This window comes from Dendrobates tinctorius, unplaced genomic scaffold (genome assembly GCF_039654945.1).
Source record: "Dendrobates tinctorius isolate UK_male_01 unplaced genomic scaffold, ASM3965494v1 ptg000026l, whole genome shotgun sequence".
In the NCBI taxonomy this organism is placed as follows: Eukaryota; Metazoa; Chordata; class Amphibia; order Anura; family Dendrobatidae; genus Dendrobates; species Dendrobates tinctorius.
The window spans coordinates 3574894-3595443 of NW_027361694.1; the positions used below are offsets into that span (position 1 = coordinate 3574894).

Genomic DNA, 20550 nt, shown 5'->3' on the forward strand with positions numbered 1-20550 from the left:
CTGATTTATAGAACATATTTCCGTCACTAAAGCAACCACAAAAGCTTTATATTTGTCACATTAATCATATCATCTGTTTATCTTTATAGCATTTTTTGGTATTGGATTCATGGTCTCCCCATTACTAATCAGTAATGTTAGTTGCTTAAACCTTTATTCTTTGTTCATACCATTGGATTGCTAGCTACATAGAGAGGATTTGACATAAAAATTTTAAAGGCATTTAGTATCATAGAAACTTATACTATATATTGCTTTTTTGATCAGGGAACAAGGAGATATGATTACACCTGAGTCATTACCTTTCAGAAGTATGGCATTCCTTTTACTGCTATTATTAGAGTTTATGGAGGTTGCACGCTGTGGGTGTTACTTTGTGATATGCTTATTCATGCTGGTGATGATAAAGTGTGTGACAAAACGCGAAAAAATGTGACAGTAGACAAATGTGGGATCTTCTCTGCTTAAATTACTTTGAAGTAAGATCTTCAGATCACACATGCACTTTACAGATTTTGCTTGGCTCTACTATAACAACAGTTTCACCTGGTGACGTTACTGCTGTTTGGGAAGGATTGGGTAACATGTCTGCTGACTCACATGGTGCTGTGGAAGATAGTTTTTATGTGACTTGGAAAGGCACCTGTGAGGAAACATTTCTCTTGAACTCTTTTAGGTTCTTTTTATCTGTCATAACACAATAACCCCACCCTGAGTTGAAAGAAAACCTCATTAACAGACCAAAGGCCATTTCTGGTGATCCCATGGGGAGCCTGATGAAAAAAGGATCTGCAGCACTAATTTATGTTTTAACAAACTTTTTTTTTCCCCAAAGTATCAACGAGTAGCAGTGAATTGAAATGATGGTATCTAGGCTTGCCACATGCTCTCAGGCACTGCAGGGAACCTCAGCCCAAAACACTGCTGTCAGGAGCAAAGCTGTGAAAACAAACCTTTTCCAGTTTAGTTGCGTGTACTGCTGCACAGGTCATGCCATGTCTCATAATTTATTCTCTACACTGCTCTTCTAAAACATTGAAGATTTCTTTTAGTATCTTTTCGATTTCCTCCAGCACAGAGACATGATTTCCTCTCAGTATTAGCATTTTCATTTACATTAATTTACACTAATACACTATTACAATATCACTTAAAACGTCCCATAAAACAAATCTAAATCTCATACCTTTTTATAAAGATCATCAGATGTTAATTGCAATATGCAAAGTTTACCTTGATGGGTTGGAACCAATGAGACATCATCACATAATTGCAGTAATAGGAGTACATACACTGCTCAAAAAATAAAGGGAACATTTAAACAACAGAATATAACTCCAAGTAAATAAAACTTCTGTGAAATCAAACTGTCCATTTAGGACAATTGATTTCACATGCTGTTGTGCAAATGGAATAGACAACAGATGGAAATTATTGGCAATTATCAAGACACCCTCAATAAAGGAGTGGTTCTGCAGGAGAGGACCACAGACCATACCTCAGTACCAATGCTTGCTTACTGATGTTTTAGTCACTTTTGAATGTTGTTTGTGCTTTCACACTCGTGGTAGCATGAGATGGACTCTACAACCCACACAAGTGGCTCAGGTAGTGCAGCTCATCCAGGATGGCACATCAATGTGAGCTGTGGCAAGAAGGTATGCTGTGTCTGTGAGCGTAGTGTCCAGAGGCTGGAGGCGCTACCAGGAGACAGGCCAGCACACAAGGAGATATGGAGGGGGCCATAGGAGGGCAACAACCCAGCAGCAGGACTGCTACCTCTGCCTTTGTGCAAGGAAGAACAGGAGGAGCACTGCCAGAGCTCTGCAAAATGACTTCCAGCAGGCCACAAATGTGCATGTGTCTGCACAAATGGTTAGAAACCGACTACACATGTAAAGATATGATAAAAATAATTTCTACATCTTCTCCATTGCCAGCATCGGCAGTAATCAGACTGCACTCAGATGATATCCGAGTGCAGTTTGATGTTTCACATTCACCCTTAGACTTGTATGGGTGAGCGCGATTGGATACTCGGTTGCAATGATAGTATACTGCAATTATTTTCTCATGTTGAATTGCCATGAAAAAATAATCGCTGATCTGCACTGCCCCATAGTATATTATTGGTTCAAGTACTGTGCAATAAAACATCATGTAGCCCTCGGCAGTGTTAGACACTTGTGTGAGCGAGATCTATCCATAAAAATTAGATGCCACTTTGATGGACAGTTTGGCTTCCGATTTTTTTTCTCACAATGTACTGATTTCAGAGTTAAATCACAGCATGCTGCAATTATTTTCTCACACCCTATACAGCTGACAAAAAAAAATAAAAATTCAGATCTTCACTGCTTCATTGAATAACATTGGTCCAAGTGCTATCCTTTTTTCTGTCAGATTGCCCTCCTCTGAGTTATAGGCTCCTGTGATTGAGCCCTAAGAAGTAGCCAGAAATCTCAAAAATGCCTTACCAGAGTGATAAAGAGCAATTTTAACCACTTAGATAGCAAATAGGTGGTTGCGATTGGCCACTGGGCTTTTGGCTGTTTTGTAGAGGTTAGGCCACAATCAGAAGTTCAATTATTTTACATTGATATTTGTAAGCTAAAATCAGGATTGGAAGAGTTAGGCTGAGTTCATACGTGACGTTCTTTTCGCGTTTCCGCGGCGGTTTTAACCGCGCGATTTTGCAGCGAAAACGCGAAAAATAAGCATCCCATGCAATCCTATGGGATTCCGCAATGCTGTGCTAATGCTGCGGTTTTTACCGCGGCGGAATCGCTTCGCGGTAAAAACCGCAGCATGCTCATTAATTTTGCGGAATTGCGGCGATCCCGCACCCATAGGAATGCATTGTTCCGCTTACTTCCCGCATGTGGAAAGTAAGCAGAACATTTGCGGATGGTACCCACGGTCCGGAGGAGAGGAGACTGTCCTCTGGGCTTTGGGTACCATATCCCTGTAAAAAATAGAATTTAAAATAAAAAATATTGTTATTCTTACCTTCCGACGTCCCGCGCTGCCTTCCCGCTTCTCTCCACGCTCTCGTTCCCAGTAATCCTTTGCGAAAATGCCCGCGATGGCGTCCGTTCTCGTGGGATCGCGAAGTCTCGCGGTCATTCACGCGACATCATCGCGAATGACCGCGAGACATCGCGATCCCGCGAGAACAGACGTCATCGCGGGCATTTTCGCAAAGGATTACTGGGAACGGCTGCGCAGGACGTCGGAAGGTAAGAATAACATCATTTTTTATTTTTTTTTGCATTTTATCTTTTACTACTGATGCTGCATAGGCGGCCTCAGTAGTAAAAAGTTGGTCACACTTGTCAAACACTATGTTTGTCGAGTGTGACCAACCTGTCAATCAGTTCTCCAAGCGATGCTACAGATCGCTTGGAAAATGCTAGCATTTTGCAAGCTAATTGCGCTTGCAAATCGCTAGTTTTTCCGCAGGAAAATCGCGGGAATTTAAAATGCGATTTTCCCGCAGAATGGAATTCCGGAATTCTCACGGTAATTTCCGCGAGAGTTCCGGTAAGTGTGAACTTAGCCTTAGAGGAAAAGTGTAGTAGAAACAAGTCACTGAACATGTGAATGTGGCTTTGGGGTCCTGGGTTCAAAACCCACCAAGTACGACATCTGTAAGGAGTTTGTATGTTCTCTCTGTGTTTGTGTGGGTTTCCTCTAGGCACTCCGGTTTCCTCCCACACTCCAAAGACACACTGATAGGGAATTTAGATTGTGAGCCTCATTAGGGACGATAATGTGTATGTAAAGCACTGCAGAATAAGGTAGTGCTATGTAAGCAAAGCATAATAAATAAATCTATTATTATTACTTAATCCAATTTCCCCCTGGCACAATTTTTTCAGGGATCTAGGGAAAACCTCTTAAGGCACATTGATATTTATTCTTATATGTAAACCTCCACCGGCAGCTTACACAGCAAAAATAATATACTGAATGTACAAAATTTTGGCTGGTTTCCTCCTGCGCAGAAGCAATAAAACTTCAGGTCTTCTATAGGTTTCCTATGGCTTAAGATTCCCACAGTATATTTAAGAAAACAATGTAACTGAAAGCATTAAATTGGCAGAACAGAAACATGAACAAAATCCAATTCCCATCACCGCGCTGAATTGTTTAATCAGAATAAGTAAGTCAAATGCGCAGTTAAATGAAAGTTGTTTTAATAAAGGGGAAGGCTCAAAGCACCAGCGCTGAGATATGACTGCGCTACGTGACCATAAATTGAAAATTTTGACCCGAAGATTTTGTCAATGTGTTGTAATTGCTAAACAGAGACAGGGATTCATTTCAAAGTAATTAACAGCACCCAGAGGGACAGGAATAGTGATGACAGGTAATAAATGGTTTAATATTTCACTTAAATGGCCCATCCGTACACCAGTGGATGTTCATTATACTAATGTCAATTCATGTTTCCTTTCACAACCTGACAATTCATTATCACAATCTTTTACCAATAGCTATAGTCAATACAGAGGAGGATTTTACCCTTTTTTACTACTATTATGGGGTGTCTTGATTTTATGATTGGGTTGCTGGTATTTTTACAAATGATGTGACGTTTCTCAGAACGAGTTGATCAGCCCGTATTATGTAGATTTCTGATGATCGTCGTATTATTCCTCAGCCAGCATTGCAGGCTTTTTAGTAGTCTCATTGCTAAGCATTATTCTATTCAATTCTGTGGGATTTTTTTCTTTTATTTCCACCAGTGTATCCGTATTGTTTCCTGAGAGCGCACAAGGCGAACTGACAATAGAAAGGGATCATTTTAGGGCTGATCATATGTGTGTGGCGTCTTTTATGTTCCTGAATGACTCCTGATGTGAGGAATTATTCAGCTGCTCCCAGGGATCTTGACTCTACTGAAAGTGCTGTGAAGTGTATTGCGAGGTTTGGTGGCAGGCAGCTCATCGTATTGATCCTAGAAAGCAGAGCAAACAAAAGTATTGTGTTGAATACATTTCTGAATGCTACAGAGGCTTTTTTTTTTAAAACACATGTGAAATGCCAATAGCTGATACAGGATAATGCAGCAATTTAATGAAAAGTTGATCCTTTAAATACCACCACAATTTGTAACAAAGTCAGTGACTCACAAGGAAAGTAGAATATTTCACAAGTTTATACCTGAAATGACACTGGTTTTATTCAGAGGCTTAGAATTTAATGAAACAATATATTTATACTGTGGCAGAAGTGGCTCCAGTATATTGTATTCAATGTAAAGCTTTAAATAAACCTCTCAGTCAACTGAATGTAAAGGGCCTGTCACACTAAATGATATCGCTAGCAATATCGCTATAACATCACTGGTTTTCGTGACGTTATAGCGATATTGCTAGCGATATCGCTATGTCTGATACTTGCCTCTGACCGCTCCCCCGCTGGTTATCGCTGATCGCGTGAGAACATCCTGGACTGTTTCTCGTCATCAGCTTCCTGCTGGGCTTCCTGTGGCGCTGACGAGCGATGCGTGGACGCGGGCGGGAGGACGTCAGGATCACCTCGTCTGACAGGTAAGTAACGACCCCCGACCCCTGCGATTTTGCTGGTGAGATCTGCCTGTGTGGCAGCTCACTAGCGACCACTTAGCGATGCACCAGCGATCCTGACTGCGCCATATCACTGGTCGGGATCGCTGGTGCATCGCTAAGTGTGACAGTACCTTTATTGATACGTTGTAGACATCAAATTTTTATCCAAATTCTTTCCCATTTAATTGTGATAATACTCCAGTCATTTAGCAGGTTTGCCCATAAGTAGGGATTGGTGGATCAATACGTCTATGGCTGCTGGATAGGAGGCTTGTGATGCAACAGCGATCTCACCAGCGAGATCGCTGTGTGTGACACTTACCAGCGACCGGCCCCCCTGCTGGGTATCGCTGATCATCCTGGAATGGCCAGGACATTTTTTTGATCGCTGGTCTCCCACTGGCCAACACGCGTCACAGCGTGTGACAGGCGGGAGACCAGCGATCAGCGAGCTGGCGCTGGTAACTAAGGTAAACATCGGGTTTCTAAGTGGCGCGCAGCGCTTAGAAACCCGATGTGTACCTTAGTTACCAGTGCGCTGGTGCATGGAACTGGTAACCAAGGTACACATCGGGTTTCTAAGTGCTGCATGCAGCTTTGAAGCCCGATGTGTACCTTGGTTACCAGCTCCCTGCACCAGAGAGCTGGTAACTAAGGTACACAGTGGGTAACTAAGTGATGTGCGTCGCTTGTTACCCACGTGTCGCTGGTGCTGATCGCTGGTGAAGCTGCCTGTTTGGCAGCTCACCAGCCATCATGTAGTGACACACCAGTGATCCTGACAAGGTCATATCGTTGTTGGAATCGCTGGTGCATCGCTATGTGTGACAGGGCCCTAAATCACAGCATCCCACAAAAACGGCACGACAGAAACAACAGTCGCCACATAGTACTACAAAAGATGAATTGATCTAAGAAACTCATCTTCCATGTGTTCTCAGGGAAAAAACTGAAAACAAAATAGGCTAAATCCTTTCTGTAATCTCCAGCTCATTTAAAAACACGTGAGACAAATGGATGTAGTTCTAGTATAAAGAAAAAATATTGAGGCTACAGGCCATACAATATACCATAACCGGGGAACAAACAACTGGGTTGCACATCCAAATATTTTAATCTAGTTTAAGCAACCAACATTTTCAAAACTGACCATGAGGTTTTTAGTAAACTTTTTTTTATCATAGTGTACAAGCCTAGTTAAAGGTGTAGAACTGCCTAGTGACCTCTAGTGCTTTGACACTGTGCCAGTAGAAAAAGCGACCCAAGTGCCCCACGGCAAAGGCAAAGCCCTAACAGCTCTGGGTCACTCCAACCCAAAGATCAGCTGTGGCCTGCTGTTAGGATTGGTGGAATGCACCAATAAGAAATTGTAATAAGGTGCATTCGCAACCCAGGGTTCACCGTGCGGTGATGGAGAAACCACAGCTAGCAAAATGGCAGGGCAAGACTGTGAGAAAACCCTTAAAGCACACTGAGTTAAATGTCACTCAGTGTCCACAGAGCGCAAAGTAACAAGCTCTGTTACACCACAGAGCGGTACTATGAAGCAAAGCAAAAAGGACTATACCATTAGACTGCACAAGCATATAGAAAAACACTAATTGGGGTCCCTATAACTTAACCTCCGGGGAAGACTAAGCTGGTGGTTGACCCTGCTCTGACACACGGTGTTCTTTAGCACGCACACCTACGGACGCTCGGTGCAGATGCTAAGTTCAAGTGGGAGTTCCCACCCTACACTGCCTGTCTAGACAAACACTCGCAGTGCTATTAGCGGCACATATCCACAGTGCACACAGGGTGGTAAAGTAGCCACTAACACACCAAACACATATGATACTAGTGCACAGGCGTGTGCTCCAGATGACATTTTATACAAACAGTTCAAGTCCAGAGAGACAGGACCTTGCCTGTGGACCAAACAGAAGCTGCAACATAACTAGAGCAGGTGATGTCCGAGCACCAATGAGAAGCCACCACATTCCAGACATGCTCAGTATGATGAAATCTGGACTTGGGCTCCAGAGTACAATGCTGCATGTGTAAAGCAGTAGTCACCATAGGCTTGGCTGGAGAGCCAGCAGCAACTACACATGCAGCATGAGCCAGGGAAAGGCGCTGGAACCAAAGTCTATGCTGAGCAGTCATCTCAACGGCCAAGCCTGAATGGGAGATCACAGCTCCAGGTAAGGCTTGAGTTCCATCCCATGCAATGAGATAATCCCGACGCATATCACCTGCTGACCTCAATTTTGCTAAACCTTGAAGAGAGAGGAAGAGATTTAAAATAAAAAAATGCCCCTCACCTCTCCAGCCACATCTGCTGCTCGTTATCCACCATGTGGTCCTCGGTGTCTCTTCTTCTTCTCTTCTTCATTATGCAATGCAACCCTGAGCCCCTTCATGCTATGCAAGGATGTACAGTTGCAATGTTGTGATGTCACGATTTGCACCAAGACCTTACGACAAAAATGCTGTGCTTGGACGTCCCTGTGTGTGCTTAACATAAGACTTTGACATCAATTGAGGAATCCAATTACATACATACATAGCTACAGTGGGTATGGAAAGTATTCAGACCCCTTTAAATTTTTCTCTCTTTGTTTCAAAGCAGCCATTTCGTAAATTCAAAAAAGTTCATTTTTTTTCTCATTAACGTACACTCTGCACTCCATCTTGACTAAAAAAACAGAAAGGTAGAAATTTTTGCAAATTTATTAACAAAGAAAAACTGAAATATCACATGGTCATAAGTAGTGTTGAGCAGTCCGATACTGCAAATATCGGGTATCGTCCGATATTCGCTGTATCGGAATTCCAATACCGAGTACCGATATTTTTTCAATATCGGATACCGGAATCGGAGTCCCCATAATGCAATGAGCCACTGTTGTGGCTGTGATTGGCTGCTGAAATGATGTCATCATGATGCGCGGTCTGTGCTGACAGCTGGGGGTCTGTACGGGCCTGCCGGGGGCCTGTGCCGGCTGCTAGGGGTCTGTACGGGCCTGCCGGGGGCATGTGCCGGCTGCTGGGGTCTGTACGGGCCAGCCGGGGGCTTGTGCCGGGGGTCTGTAGGTGCCTGCCGGGGGCTTGTGCCGGCTGCCGGGGGTCTGTACGGGCCTGCCGGGGGCTTGTGCCGGCTGCCGGGGGTCTGTTCGGGCCTGGCGGGGGCTTGTGCCGGCTGCTGGGGGTCTGTACGGGCCTGCCAGGGGCTTGTGCCAGCTGCCGGGGGTCTGTACGGGCCTGCTGGGGGCCTGTGCCGGCTGCCGGGGGTCTGTACGGGCCTGCCGGGGGCTTGTGCCGGCTGCCGGGGGTCTGTACGGGCCTGCCGGGGGCTTGTGCCGGCTGCCGGGGGTCTGTGCGGGCCTGCTGGGGGTCTTGTGTGTGTGCAGGCATCGTCTGATGTGACGTTGGTGGACAAACATTTTCAGGTCTCTCCAGAGATGCTCAATTGGGTTTAGATCAGGGTTCTGGCTGAGCCAGTCAATAATGGTCACAGATTTGTTGCGAAGCCACTCCTTTGTTATTTTAGCTGTGTGCTTAGGGTCATTGTCTTGTTTGAAGGTGAACCTTTGGCCAAGTCTGAGGTTCAGGACACTCTGGAAGAGGTTTTCATCCAGAATATCTCTGTACATGGCCGCATTCATGTTTCCTTCAATGACAACCAGTCCTCCTGTCCCTGCAGCTGAAAAACACCCCCAGAGCATGATGCTGACACCATCATGTTTCAGTGTTGGGAATGTATTGGGCAGGTGATGAGCAGTGCCTGGTTTTCTCCACACATACCGCTTAGAATTATCACCAAAAAGGTCTATCTTCATCTCATCAGACCAGAGAATCTTATTTCTCATAGCCTGGGAGTCCTTCATGTGCTTTTAATCAAATTCTATGCTGGCTTTCATATGTCTTGCACTGAGGAGAGGCTTTCATCAGGCCACTCTGCCACAATGGCCTGACTGGTGGAGGGCTGCAGTGATAGTTGTCTTTGTGGAACATTCTCCCATTTCCCTACTGCATCTCTTGAGCTCAGCCATGGTGATCATGAGGTTCTTCTTTACCTCTCTCACCAAGGTTCTTCTCCCATGATTTCTCAGTTTGGCTGGATGGCCAGGTCCAGGAAGACTTCTGGTGATCCCAGCCTTCTTCCATTTAAGGATCATGGAGGCCACTGTGCTCTCAGGAACCTTGAGTACTGCAGAAATACTTTTGTAACCTTGGCCAGATTTGTGCCTTGCCACAATTCTGTCAAGGAGCTCCTTGGCCAGCTCCTTTCACCTCATGATTTTCATTTTGTTTAACATGCCCTGTGAGCTGTGAAGTCTTATTTGGACAGGTGTGTGCTTTTACAAATCAAGTCCTATCAGTTTAATTAAACACAGCTTGACTCCAATGAATGAGTAGAACCATCTCAAAGAGGATCACAAGGAAATGGACTGCATGTATTCTACTGTATCCTCACCCATCCCTGTAGACTGTGAGCCCTCGCGGGCAGGGTCCCCTCTCCTTATGTACTTGTGTGTCCCTTGTCTTACACATGTTTATTATACTTGTCTATATTTCCCCTTTTCACATGTAAAGCGCCATGGAATAAATGGCGCTATATAAGTGCATAATAATAATAATGTGACTAAAATCTGAGTGTCTGAGCAAAGGGTCTGAATACATATGACCAAGTGATATTTTGGTTTTTCTTAATAAATTTGCAAAAATTTCTACATTTCCATTTTTTTCTGTCAAGATGTCGTGTAAAGGGTACATTAATGAGAAAAAAAAATAACTTTTTTGAATTTACCAAATGGCTGCAATGAAACAAAGAGTGAAACATTTAAAGGGGTCTGAATACTTTCCATACCCACTGTACATAGATTGAAAAAAGATAAACCTTTCTCTACTAATTATACATTTTGTCACTAAATTATCTATAACCCCCAATGTTAAGTGTACTGAGGAAATGATCCATTCCTTTTTAAAAGCTGTCATGGTGTCTGCCATTAATACCTCTTGTGATTGGGCATTTCACAGTCTTAAGGGGGTTTTACACATAGCAATATTGCTACATGTGATAATTACCTCCGACCGGCTCCCCCACTGGTTATCGCTGATCATGCGAGAACGTCCTGGGCCATATCTCGTCGGCCGCTTCCTGCTGGGCTTCCTGCTGGTGCCGACGAGCGACGAGTGGACGCGGTTAGAGGACGTCATCATCGCCGCGTCTGACAGGTAAGTAATGACTGCTGCTGCGTCGCTGGTGAGATCTGCCTGTTTGGCAGCTCACTAGTGACCATTTAGCGATGCACCAGCTAAATGTAACGGGGCCCTTACTGTTTTATCTGTAAATAATTCTTTCCTATTTCTTAATTCCCTGAGAATAAATTGGCTACAAATATAATTTTGAGGCAAGATACCTTTTGTAAGATTTGCTTATCTCTACATCACCTCTTCTAATTTTTAGCCCATTAACAATATCATGTGTGTATCACACCATAACAATGACATTATCCTGGGGCTACAAATCATGAGAGGCACCCGGAATTCCAGCAAGTGGGAATTCAATTTCAACAGGCAACCATCTGGTGGCCATGAAATCTCTAGGGGGTATACTTTTATCTTGAGGTTAAAAAATAACAAGTGTTATGGTACTGTCACACTTAGCGATGTACCAGCGATCCCGACCAGCGATATGATGCGGTCAGGATCGCTTGTACATCGCTAAGTGGTCGCTAGTGAGCTGCCACACAGGCAGATCTCACCAGCGACATCGCTCGGGACGGGGGTCGCTACTTACCTGTCACACCAGGCGATCCTGCGTCCTCCCGCCCGGCTCCACGCGTCGCTTGTCTCTCCAAAGGAAGCGCCGCAGGAAGCTGAAGACGAGAAACAGTCCAGGACGTTCTCGTGCGATCAGCGATAAGCAGCGGGGGAGCAGGTCGTAGGTAAGTATCAGACACAGCGATATCGCTAGCAATATCGCTATAACGTCACTAGTTATAGCGATATTGCTAGCGATATCGCTTAGTGTGACAGTACCTTAATATAGTTATTGAATTATCTGTTATATAAATCTTAACGTTATATTAATCTTTGATAGCTTAATATTATAGTATCATTTTAATCTGTCAAATGATTTTCAGTTGTGATATCTTGATTTTAAATAAAAAAAAATAACGTAATGTCTTTGAGTTGGGTTGCTTAAATTCTGCAATGTTCATCACCCATGGAGACAAATTATTTTTAAGTAATATTATGTATTTGTGCATCACAAGATTACCAGAGGATTAAGAAACATGGTTCAACAAATGGGCAACAGTTACCAATCAATAAATACTAACAAAAGGTGAATTTTCAATGGAGGCTCTAAGTTTTTTTTTTTACTTCTAATGATGCAAACTACAGCCATTATTACTAAATGTATATTCTATTCTAAATCAGATAATCTGTTTAAGTATAACTATTAATAATTACCCACCAGAGACAAAAGGAATAAGCCTGTGTTTTCAGAAGGATTTATTTGACTGCAGCATTAAAGAACAAAGGTGAGTTTATCATTCGCAAAGATGACAAAGCTCCGCGTATCTCATGTGTCTGAGACAAATGTTTATCGATGCTAGAACAACTCTGTTACACAGCTTGAGCTAAAGTTAATAAAACAAGGATCAAGTATTTTATAACAAGTCTGTTTTATGAAGATGTTTATTTACTTGTCTTGTCATATAGCAATATATTCAAAGCACATTTAAGAGATCTGAGCAAAACCATTCAAAGTATGTATCACAGGGGTTATAATGATTTCTGTAGTTGTGAAACTATTTTTCAAATTTCTAATACAGTAAGCTGCAGATAAGCTTCAGTCTCCAATAACTTCTGAAGAAGAGGTGTATTATAATACAGTTCTAGTTATAAAAGGGGCTTCATCTCCAGCCAAAAGTTTATACATAAATCGGGGACCCTTGTGCATCAATCTTAGTTGGGCAGAAAGAAGTTAGGGAACTTTCTTGGGATTTGTCCTCATTCTCATATTGATTTTTTTTAATTACATATTCCATTTAAATAGCACATCATGGCACTTCATGATTTTTGTCTAGTGCAACTGGTTGTGTACAGAGTAAGTGAGCTCCATTCTACAGTAGATACAGCTGTGGGAATGGTGTAGTACGTCAATTTGTTTTCTTCAAGAACTTGTATGTTTTCTCTGAAACCCTACAGCATTTTAGAGTAAGATATGGCTGTTTGTAATGAGGAAATGAACTTTGAAATGAGTTTTGCTTCATGATGCTTGTGGTTCTTGAGTTTAAATCTCCTGACAAGTTCCCAGAAAACATGACACCGGAAGATGCAGAAGTAAAGTGAATGGCCTGATTATCAAGGTAGATATTTGAATTTAAATGCTGCCATAAACTTTAGATTTCTATTGGGTAATGGTAGATAGGTGATGAGTTTTAATTGTGGGGCAACCGCAGTGAAGCTGGTAAAAGGCATGCAATAACTGTTGGTCCAATCTTCCCCTGGCAGACAGCTATTCTCGACTCTTCCATAGATATGAGCGCTTGGCCTATCATTGATATGTTTTCAACAAGGAAAGAGAAAAAGCTACTGCTGCATTCCTATAGAGTTTTTTACCCCTGAAAGCAAGAAAATCATCCAATGAAATTTCAACATTCAGATCTTTCTTTCCCCCAACATCATCTGTTAAGATGGAGTTGAGATAATACATTCACATCAAAAGGTCTTCCTCTCCTTCCAAAATCAGAAGGTTCATATATTTTTCAACTAATTCATATGGGGGGCACAATTGTGTAACTTGAGACTTGTGTGTCCTGGTACAAAATCTCCAACAGGGACCCAACTATCAAAGGTCTTTAATACAACTAAACTTCTCATATGGGTCAAAGGGAACTTTTGGGCCCCCTTAGGTGTCATGGCCTGTGTGGGAATGCAACCCCTATACCAAATATAGTTACCCCTTATCATGCACTGTGGAGGCTCTAAATGATCTACAGTTGACTAAGTAATTGGGTTCACTTTCAGCTACATCTATCACTATTAAGTTACCGTTACACCTAGCGACTCACCAGCAATCCCGACCAGCGATATGATGCAGTCAGGATCGCTGGTGAATCGCTAGATGGTCGCTAGTGAGCTGCCACTCAGGCAGATCTCACTAGCTACATCGCTGTGGACAGGGATCGCTACTTACCTGTCAGACGCGGCGATCCTGCGTCCTCCCTCCCGGCTCCACGCGTCGCTCGTCTTCACAGCAGGAAGCGCCGCAGGAAGTGGCCGACGAGGAATGGTCCAGCAGCTTCTCGCACGATCAGCGATGAGCAGCGGGGGAGCCGGTCGGAGGCAAGTATCAGACACAGCGATATCGCTAGCAATATCGCTGCAACGTCACAAAATCGGTGACTTTACAGCGATATTGCTAGCGATATCGCAGTGTGTAATGGGGGCTTTAGTCAAAAACTAAAAGGGTTTATCCAGAATGAAAAAAATGGCAGGTTTCTTCAAAATACAAGGCCACTCTTGTTTAGGTTGCATATGTAATTGCAGCTAGGCACCATTCACTTAATTCACCTGTTGGTGTCATGCTGGTTGTTTTTGCAAGAAAGCAGCTGTTTTCTTTTTATCCTGGACAACCCATTTAAGGTTTTCTTAATATGTAAACCATGTTACTAAACCATTACATTAATGAGAAGATGACTTTTGTTGCTGTTTTGTTTTAATGGGAATATGTCATCAGAATGGGTTTTTTTTCAACGATTGAAATAATGTAAAGTATTAATATTCCATTTTTTTACAATTTAAAACATTTTTAATAGTATAAAATATGAAAAATTATTTTACGTTCTGATATTTTAAATTTTGAAACACTAGGGGTAGTAGCTGCTACCATTTGTTATAAAAACCTACTGTAATGCTATATTGAATTATGACTATAAACTACAGAAAAGAGAGCATAAATACCAGTTTGAAATATAAAATAAATCTTTATTTTTGAAGTATTAAAAATATATATTTTTTTAAAAAATACACATCTTTAAGCCAAAAAAGCCTTTTTATAGTACTATTTATGGGTATATGTTATTGGCAAACAATCTTTAGTGTGTGGGAGGGTGAGTTTTATATTTATTTGTTATTATTATTTTATTATTGTTATTGTGATTTTATTTTATATTTTTTATTCTAATATTTCTGTTTTATTTAGTTTTTTCATTTAGTGTCATTACTGTGGATCCTTTCTATGATGATCCAGGACGTGTCTTTTCATTTCATGATGAATTTTGAAGAGTACAGCAGAATTATTATCTATAATTAAAATAGACATTTTGGAGAATTGATTTTCTTATTCTCAATTGGAGAGTCTTATTTTTGAATGTAAACATTGTCTAATTTATTCTTATTTACTCTAATGCACTATTATTATATTACCATATTTTCATTACTGTTTTTATTGGCATGCACTTTTTATAATCAGTTTGTTTACTTTTATACACTTGTCCACTCACCGCATTATTCATAATGAGCACTTTGCACTCCTATGATCCAGGTACGCCTGCGCTGCATTCCTTATGTCAACGCTTCTGTGAGCTGACCATTTGAACGTCTGTGCATGAGCTGTCACCTAGTGATGCGCCTGGGTTTGGGTTCCACCTGGACCTCAAGTGGAAGCTGTCACATTAGACACATTAGGTTTATGTAGCGCATGTGTCGGTTAACTGGTGCCTTCTGGCTCATTCTTCATTAAACAGTGCTTTTATAATCATTTGTACTTGCATCCTTGCGATTCTATTGGTCTACTGGCATTATAAAACAGGTGTTCCCCCCCCCCTCCCCAACGTGCGCCTCCTGATGAAGTGAAGCCACGAAAGGTGTGTTGGGGCGATGGGAGTACCTGTACTGAGCTATAGCTAGTAAGTTTTTTCACATATTTGATATTGCTCCATACCTATGAATGTTTATTATAATTATATTTTAATTTGATTTAGCTCCTCACATGGTAGCATCCAAAAAAAAATCTTTTTTTCCTGCTGTTTCAGTGCACGGCTGTTGCACTTTTTTTTTGCATCTTTTTGCACAGTTAGTGATTGAATTCACCTTTTTATATTATTTACTTTTTTTGTCCCAGCACCTTTTTATATTCATATTTTTATTACGTTAATTGCATTATTTGCACTTTAATGTATTATTATTATGAGCGGATATATTGCACACTTATGCACTTTATTGGACGGCAATAATGAATTAATTTATTGATATGCTTCTGTATTGTAATAACATTCATTTATGAAGCTATTGTCCTTAAATTTGAATATTTTAAGCTTACTGTATGTATTTTTAAAGAGCCATCATTTACGGTCTCCCTAGATTGTTTTTTATAGCCTCTGTTTTTTGGCTTAAAATTGTGTATTCTTTAAAAAAAAATATTTCTAATACTTCAAAAATAAAGATTTATTTTATATTTCAAATTGGTATTTATGCTCTCTTTTCTGTAGTTTAGAATTGTATTCTTGAGCTTGTTACCTGTATATTGTGGGAATTTTTGGTTTAATACTTGAATTATGACTGTAGTAAATTTGGGTGTGATCTGCTCGCATATGTGTGAGTCACTTCTCGCCTTCTGGACATTTGATTGATTGATGTGATTCAAATAAAAGTTATGCAATGCCATTTGAATGTTTCTTTTTATACCCTGGGGTCTCCCAATAGCATAATAAATGAAGTATGTAAAAAAAATAAAACTCAGCTCACTGCTTACTTATCTGGCCCTCTCTGCAGTACATTATTCGGTCCTCTGTGCCTCTTCTTTTTACCTTGTCTGAACCATGCATTCTCTTTTTCTGCTTCACTCCAGCCCTCACTTAGTGCCATGTTGTCACTCAGTAATATCACAACATCATGACATGCATCACCTATGTGTACCGCAACAGCACATTTTGCAAGGACATCAGAAACCTAGTCATGCCAGGAATTATGGCCTAAAGTGAAGAGGCCAAAGAGGATGAGCATGACAGGGTAAGGGTAAAAGAAGAGGAACAATAATTGGACGGTTATGATGTAACATGTGAACGGTTAGAGGAGTATTGTTATTATTATTGTTATTATTGCTTTTTTAACCACTTGCCTGGCCCTTAACGGTACCATATTTTTCATTTTGCGCAGATAATTATTCATAATTTGCTTTTCACAAATATGGAGAATATGAACTTTTGGTAAAATTCAAAGACAATTTAATTTATGTCAGATAAATTTGATTAGCTCCAGTGTCCTCTACTTCATAACTGTCCATTTACTGTCTATAGAAGTTGCAGTGGTTGCACAAGCTCGGTAATGTTCACCGTTCTCTGGATCAGTGGAGGACACATCAAATGGATTCTTGGCTGTTGTATATCTGCTGCATTATGTATACCAGTGTTCCCCAACTCCAGTCCTCAAGAGCCACCAACAGGTCATGTTTTCTAGATTTCCCTTAAAATTGCACAGGTGAGATCTGCTCACCTGCACAGGGAATAATTCCACCACCTGGGCGATACTAAGGAAATCCTTAAAACTTCATCTGTTGGTGGCTCTTGAGGACTGGAGTTGGGGAACACTTATCTATACTGTGCCTAGGGGCCAAATATTGTATTTGTTGTCTATTTTTGTTTTTATTGTTTTAATCAATATTCAGATCCTACTTTTTGAAATTTCAGATCTTTTTGACCCAATAATTCTGAATACTGTTCTTGAGTATTTAGTAATTCTGAGCTCTCACTTCCACGTAAGAAATTACAAAATTATTTTGTTTGTTCCCGCTGCTGGTAAATTTGTGTATGGAAAGCTTTAAGCATGGAATAATAAACTAAATCATCATTTTCCATCTAGTTAGATAACTCATAAAGCATCCTTACTTTCTTTTTTAAAGTCTAGACATTATTGAGAGATGGTCCACTTTAAGCAACATTTATAATTTTCAATAGGTCAATCACATTTAGCAGGACATTCTATAATACATTATAATTGCTGCTTTCTTGTACAAAATGCTCATTTCAGCTAATATGCTTCAAGTGACTTTGAAAGCATAACTGCCTGCAATTTTAAATATAATGTCCATTTGTAAGAGACTTTGACATGCAAAGAATGGCTAAATCTTAATGCTGTACTGAAGTGGATAATTTCCAGACAGTAGAAAACTATATAACATTATAATTTTCATCTCATCATCTGCTGTGTACTTTGGAATACTAGCCGATCTGTAGTTCCTCACAGTGGCCACTGTACAGTTGACAGAGCTGTGATATTCAGCCCCACAACTGCTAACACAGCACTGAGAATAGCTGATTCTTGAGGTGCCAGTTGTACTTCTACTAATCTGAATTTTAAGAAAAAGAAAAGGAGAAACTCTTTATTATATACTTTACTTTCCATGTTTGAAAATGTAAATTTTCATGATTTAGTGTTCTCTTTATAATCTTTAATATATTTCTTGTTCTATGTCAAAACAGTGTTCCTTTGCTATTTCCACTTTTTAGCAAGGCGTTATAGACTTTTTTTTGGCAGTCCGAGATCGTGCTTTCTTCTCCCAGGTGCTTTGAAAAATGTGACAGTGTCACATAAAAAAGCAGTGAACAAAGATGCAGTCTATCGCAGCCCACTCTGAACGTAGGCAGGCCCCATTAAACTATCCCCTATCCCTGCAAGTCAGAAGGCCACAGTGAGAGACTTGGACAAACAACTCAATTTTGCTGGAGGTCAGCGAATGTCCAAATCGTTCTCCCAGAATCCATTCGGGCTGCCGCCCAAGTGAAAGGAGGAACCAATGTAGACTGACTCCTCTCTCAAAGGATGGCAAGTCTCTTCTCACTTGACCATTTAGGAGGGAACCCATAAGGTAACTGCATCCAGAGAAGTCCTTGATGCAGGATACCAGAGCAAAAAAACCAAGACACTCAGTGAAAAAAAAAAAATATAATATTGGTGAGTGTTATCTGTATAAAACTGAAGGACTCCGAGCTGGGATTTAAATATTCCCCCATGCTTGCCAGAAAGCCCAGATTAAAGGCCTGTGCTCAAAATAAGTGTGAAAGAGAAATGCCATATAACTCAGTTGGTTCCCCACACTCAGTCAGTTTAGGTGCCCCAGGTACACTCTTGGGCACTGTGCACCTTGGACTTTCAAACGTACCCTACCTAACGGCTTTGATCTAGGGGAACCAGATATTTCACTGGAAGACTATATACGCCACCTGACATAATGACTAGTGGATCAAACCTAGTGTGCATTATGTATCAATCTACTAGCGCAGTCCAAGCCAGGCCAAAGTCACTTTTTCAATAGATATTACATTTGAGCTCAGCCTAAAGGCACTATAGACTAGTAGTATGCATTATGTCACCATATATAAATTTATACCATACAATGCATATTTGTTTTTTAACAATGCGAGTCTATGAGTAGAGATTTAATCAATGCACAGAGAACAGATTTTGAGTTAATTTCTGGAAATTTGTAGGTCTCTACAAATTCAAGCAGTTTGTAATTTGATTTGCATGGATCGGGCAAAAAAATGGTCTGCCACCATTTTACACAATACTGAAAGGTTGTAAAACAAATTAATAGTCCGCCAATATATCAACCGTACATCTCACAACCATATTGAAATACAATCCTGCTCATTGTTATTGATGCCCAAAAAGTTTCAGGACATAATGTGGAATATCTCCTGAAACGAATGAGTCAAGTGAATCAGTTTTTTGTTTAGTGCACTCGTAAAATTAAATACAAAAGAGCAAATAATAAACAATAATTTAAAACAAGAAACAATGGGAGAGAAAAATAGAAAAACCTAAAGCTTGCTGTAACATTGGTATTGGCACCCTTTATATTAAATTAGAATGGAACACATTTTAACTCGCCTGTGGTAAATCATAAATGAGAATCACCTGTGATTAATTGTGATTCAGTGTATTAAAAAGGCACACGGTAGGCTCTGTTCCATTGCCAAATAGTGAAGACAAAGTAGCTGTCTGAAGAAATTAGAGCTGCTATTATTGGCAAGCACAAGACATCCAAAGGGTATAAGGCCATCTTAAAAGACTTTATCACAGTTTTAAAAGTGTGCAATGTTGTTAAGACTAGAGTTGAGCGACTTTTGTTTTTTTAGGGTCGAGTTTCGTTTCGTGAAACCCGACTTTTCCAAAAGTCGGGTCGAGCAAGATCGGCCGATTATAGGGAAAAGTCGGGGTCGTCCCGAAACACGAAACCCAATGTAAGTCAATGGGGAATAAAAGTCGGCAGTGAGAGGAGGACAGGAAACACACCTACAGTGCCCATTTGAATGCCAAAAGCATCAATTCTTCTTACTTAAGCTTGTCAACCTTAATTAACTTCATAATACAAGTTAGGCTCTGAAAAATGGGGGTTATTTGGCTAAAGTTGTGGGGGGGTAGGGCTGGCTCCAGGTTTTCATGTGCCCTGGGCGAAAGAGCGCCCCTTTAACACATACCACAACTCATCATGCTCCGATACGGCAGAGAAATAGCGGTATAGTACAATGAAAAATACTTCACTTTTTACATCTCATGACGAGGCCCATCTATTTCTCCATACAGAATCATTGGTCCCATATAATGTTTGAAACAGTATATGATGAGCTCCACATAATGGGCCCAAATAATGCTCCAAACATAATGGGCCCCATTTCTAATGCTCTAGTGTATAATGGGCCCTGTAAATGCTGCTCCAGTGTCTGATGTCCACCTTTGGAATGTTCCAGTGTATGGTGGGCCCCATCTATCATTCTCCAGAGTAGAGTGCTCCCCAAAAATTGCTGTCCCAACATTGAAAACAATCAAATAAGTCTCCTCCCTAGGGAATCCCTGTACTAGTCTGGACTCCTCGTCGTCCCCATCTTCCATCTCACTGCACAGTATTTCAACCTTGCAAGTGCTGTGATCCTGAGCAAGCAGGGGGGGCCCACTCGTTGGCGACGGCACT

The 20550-nt window shown here is 41.1% G+C and overlaps 1 long non-coding RNA gene across 1 annotated transcript in view; it reads right to left on the bottom strand.

Moving 5' to 3' along the window:
- Positions 1-4215: 4215 nt before the first annotated feature.
- Positions 4216-20550, bottom strand: part of LOC141084641 (uncharacterized) — a 109182-nt gene continuing 92847 nt past the window's right edge. The window contains exon 4 of the long non-coding RNA XR_012231067.1: positions 4216-4963. This is a non-coding gene — a long non-coding RNA (uncharacterized lncRNA). The remainder of the gene's footprint in view (positions 4964-20550) is intronic.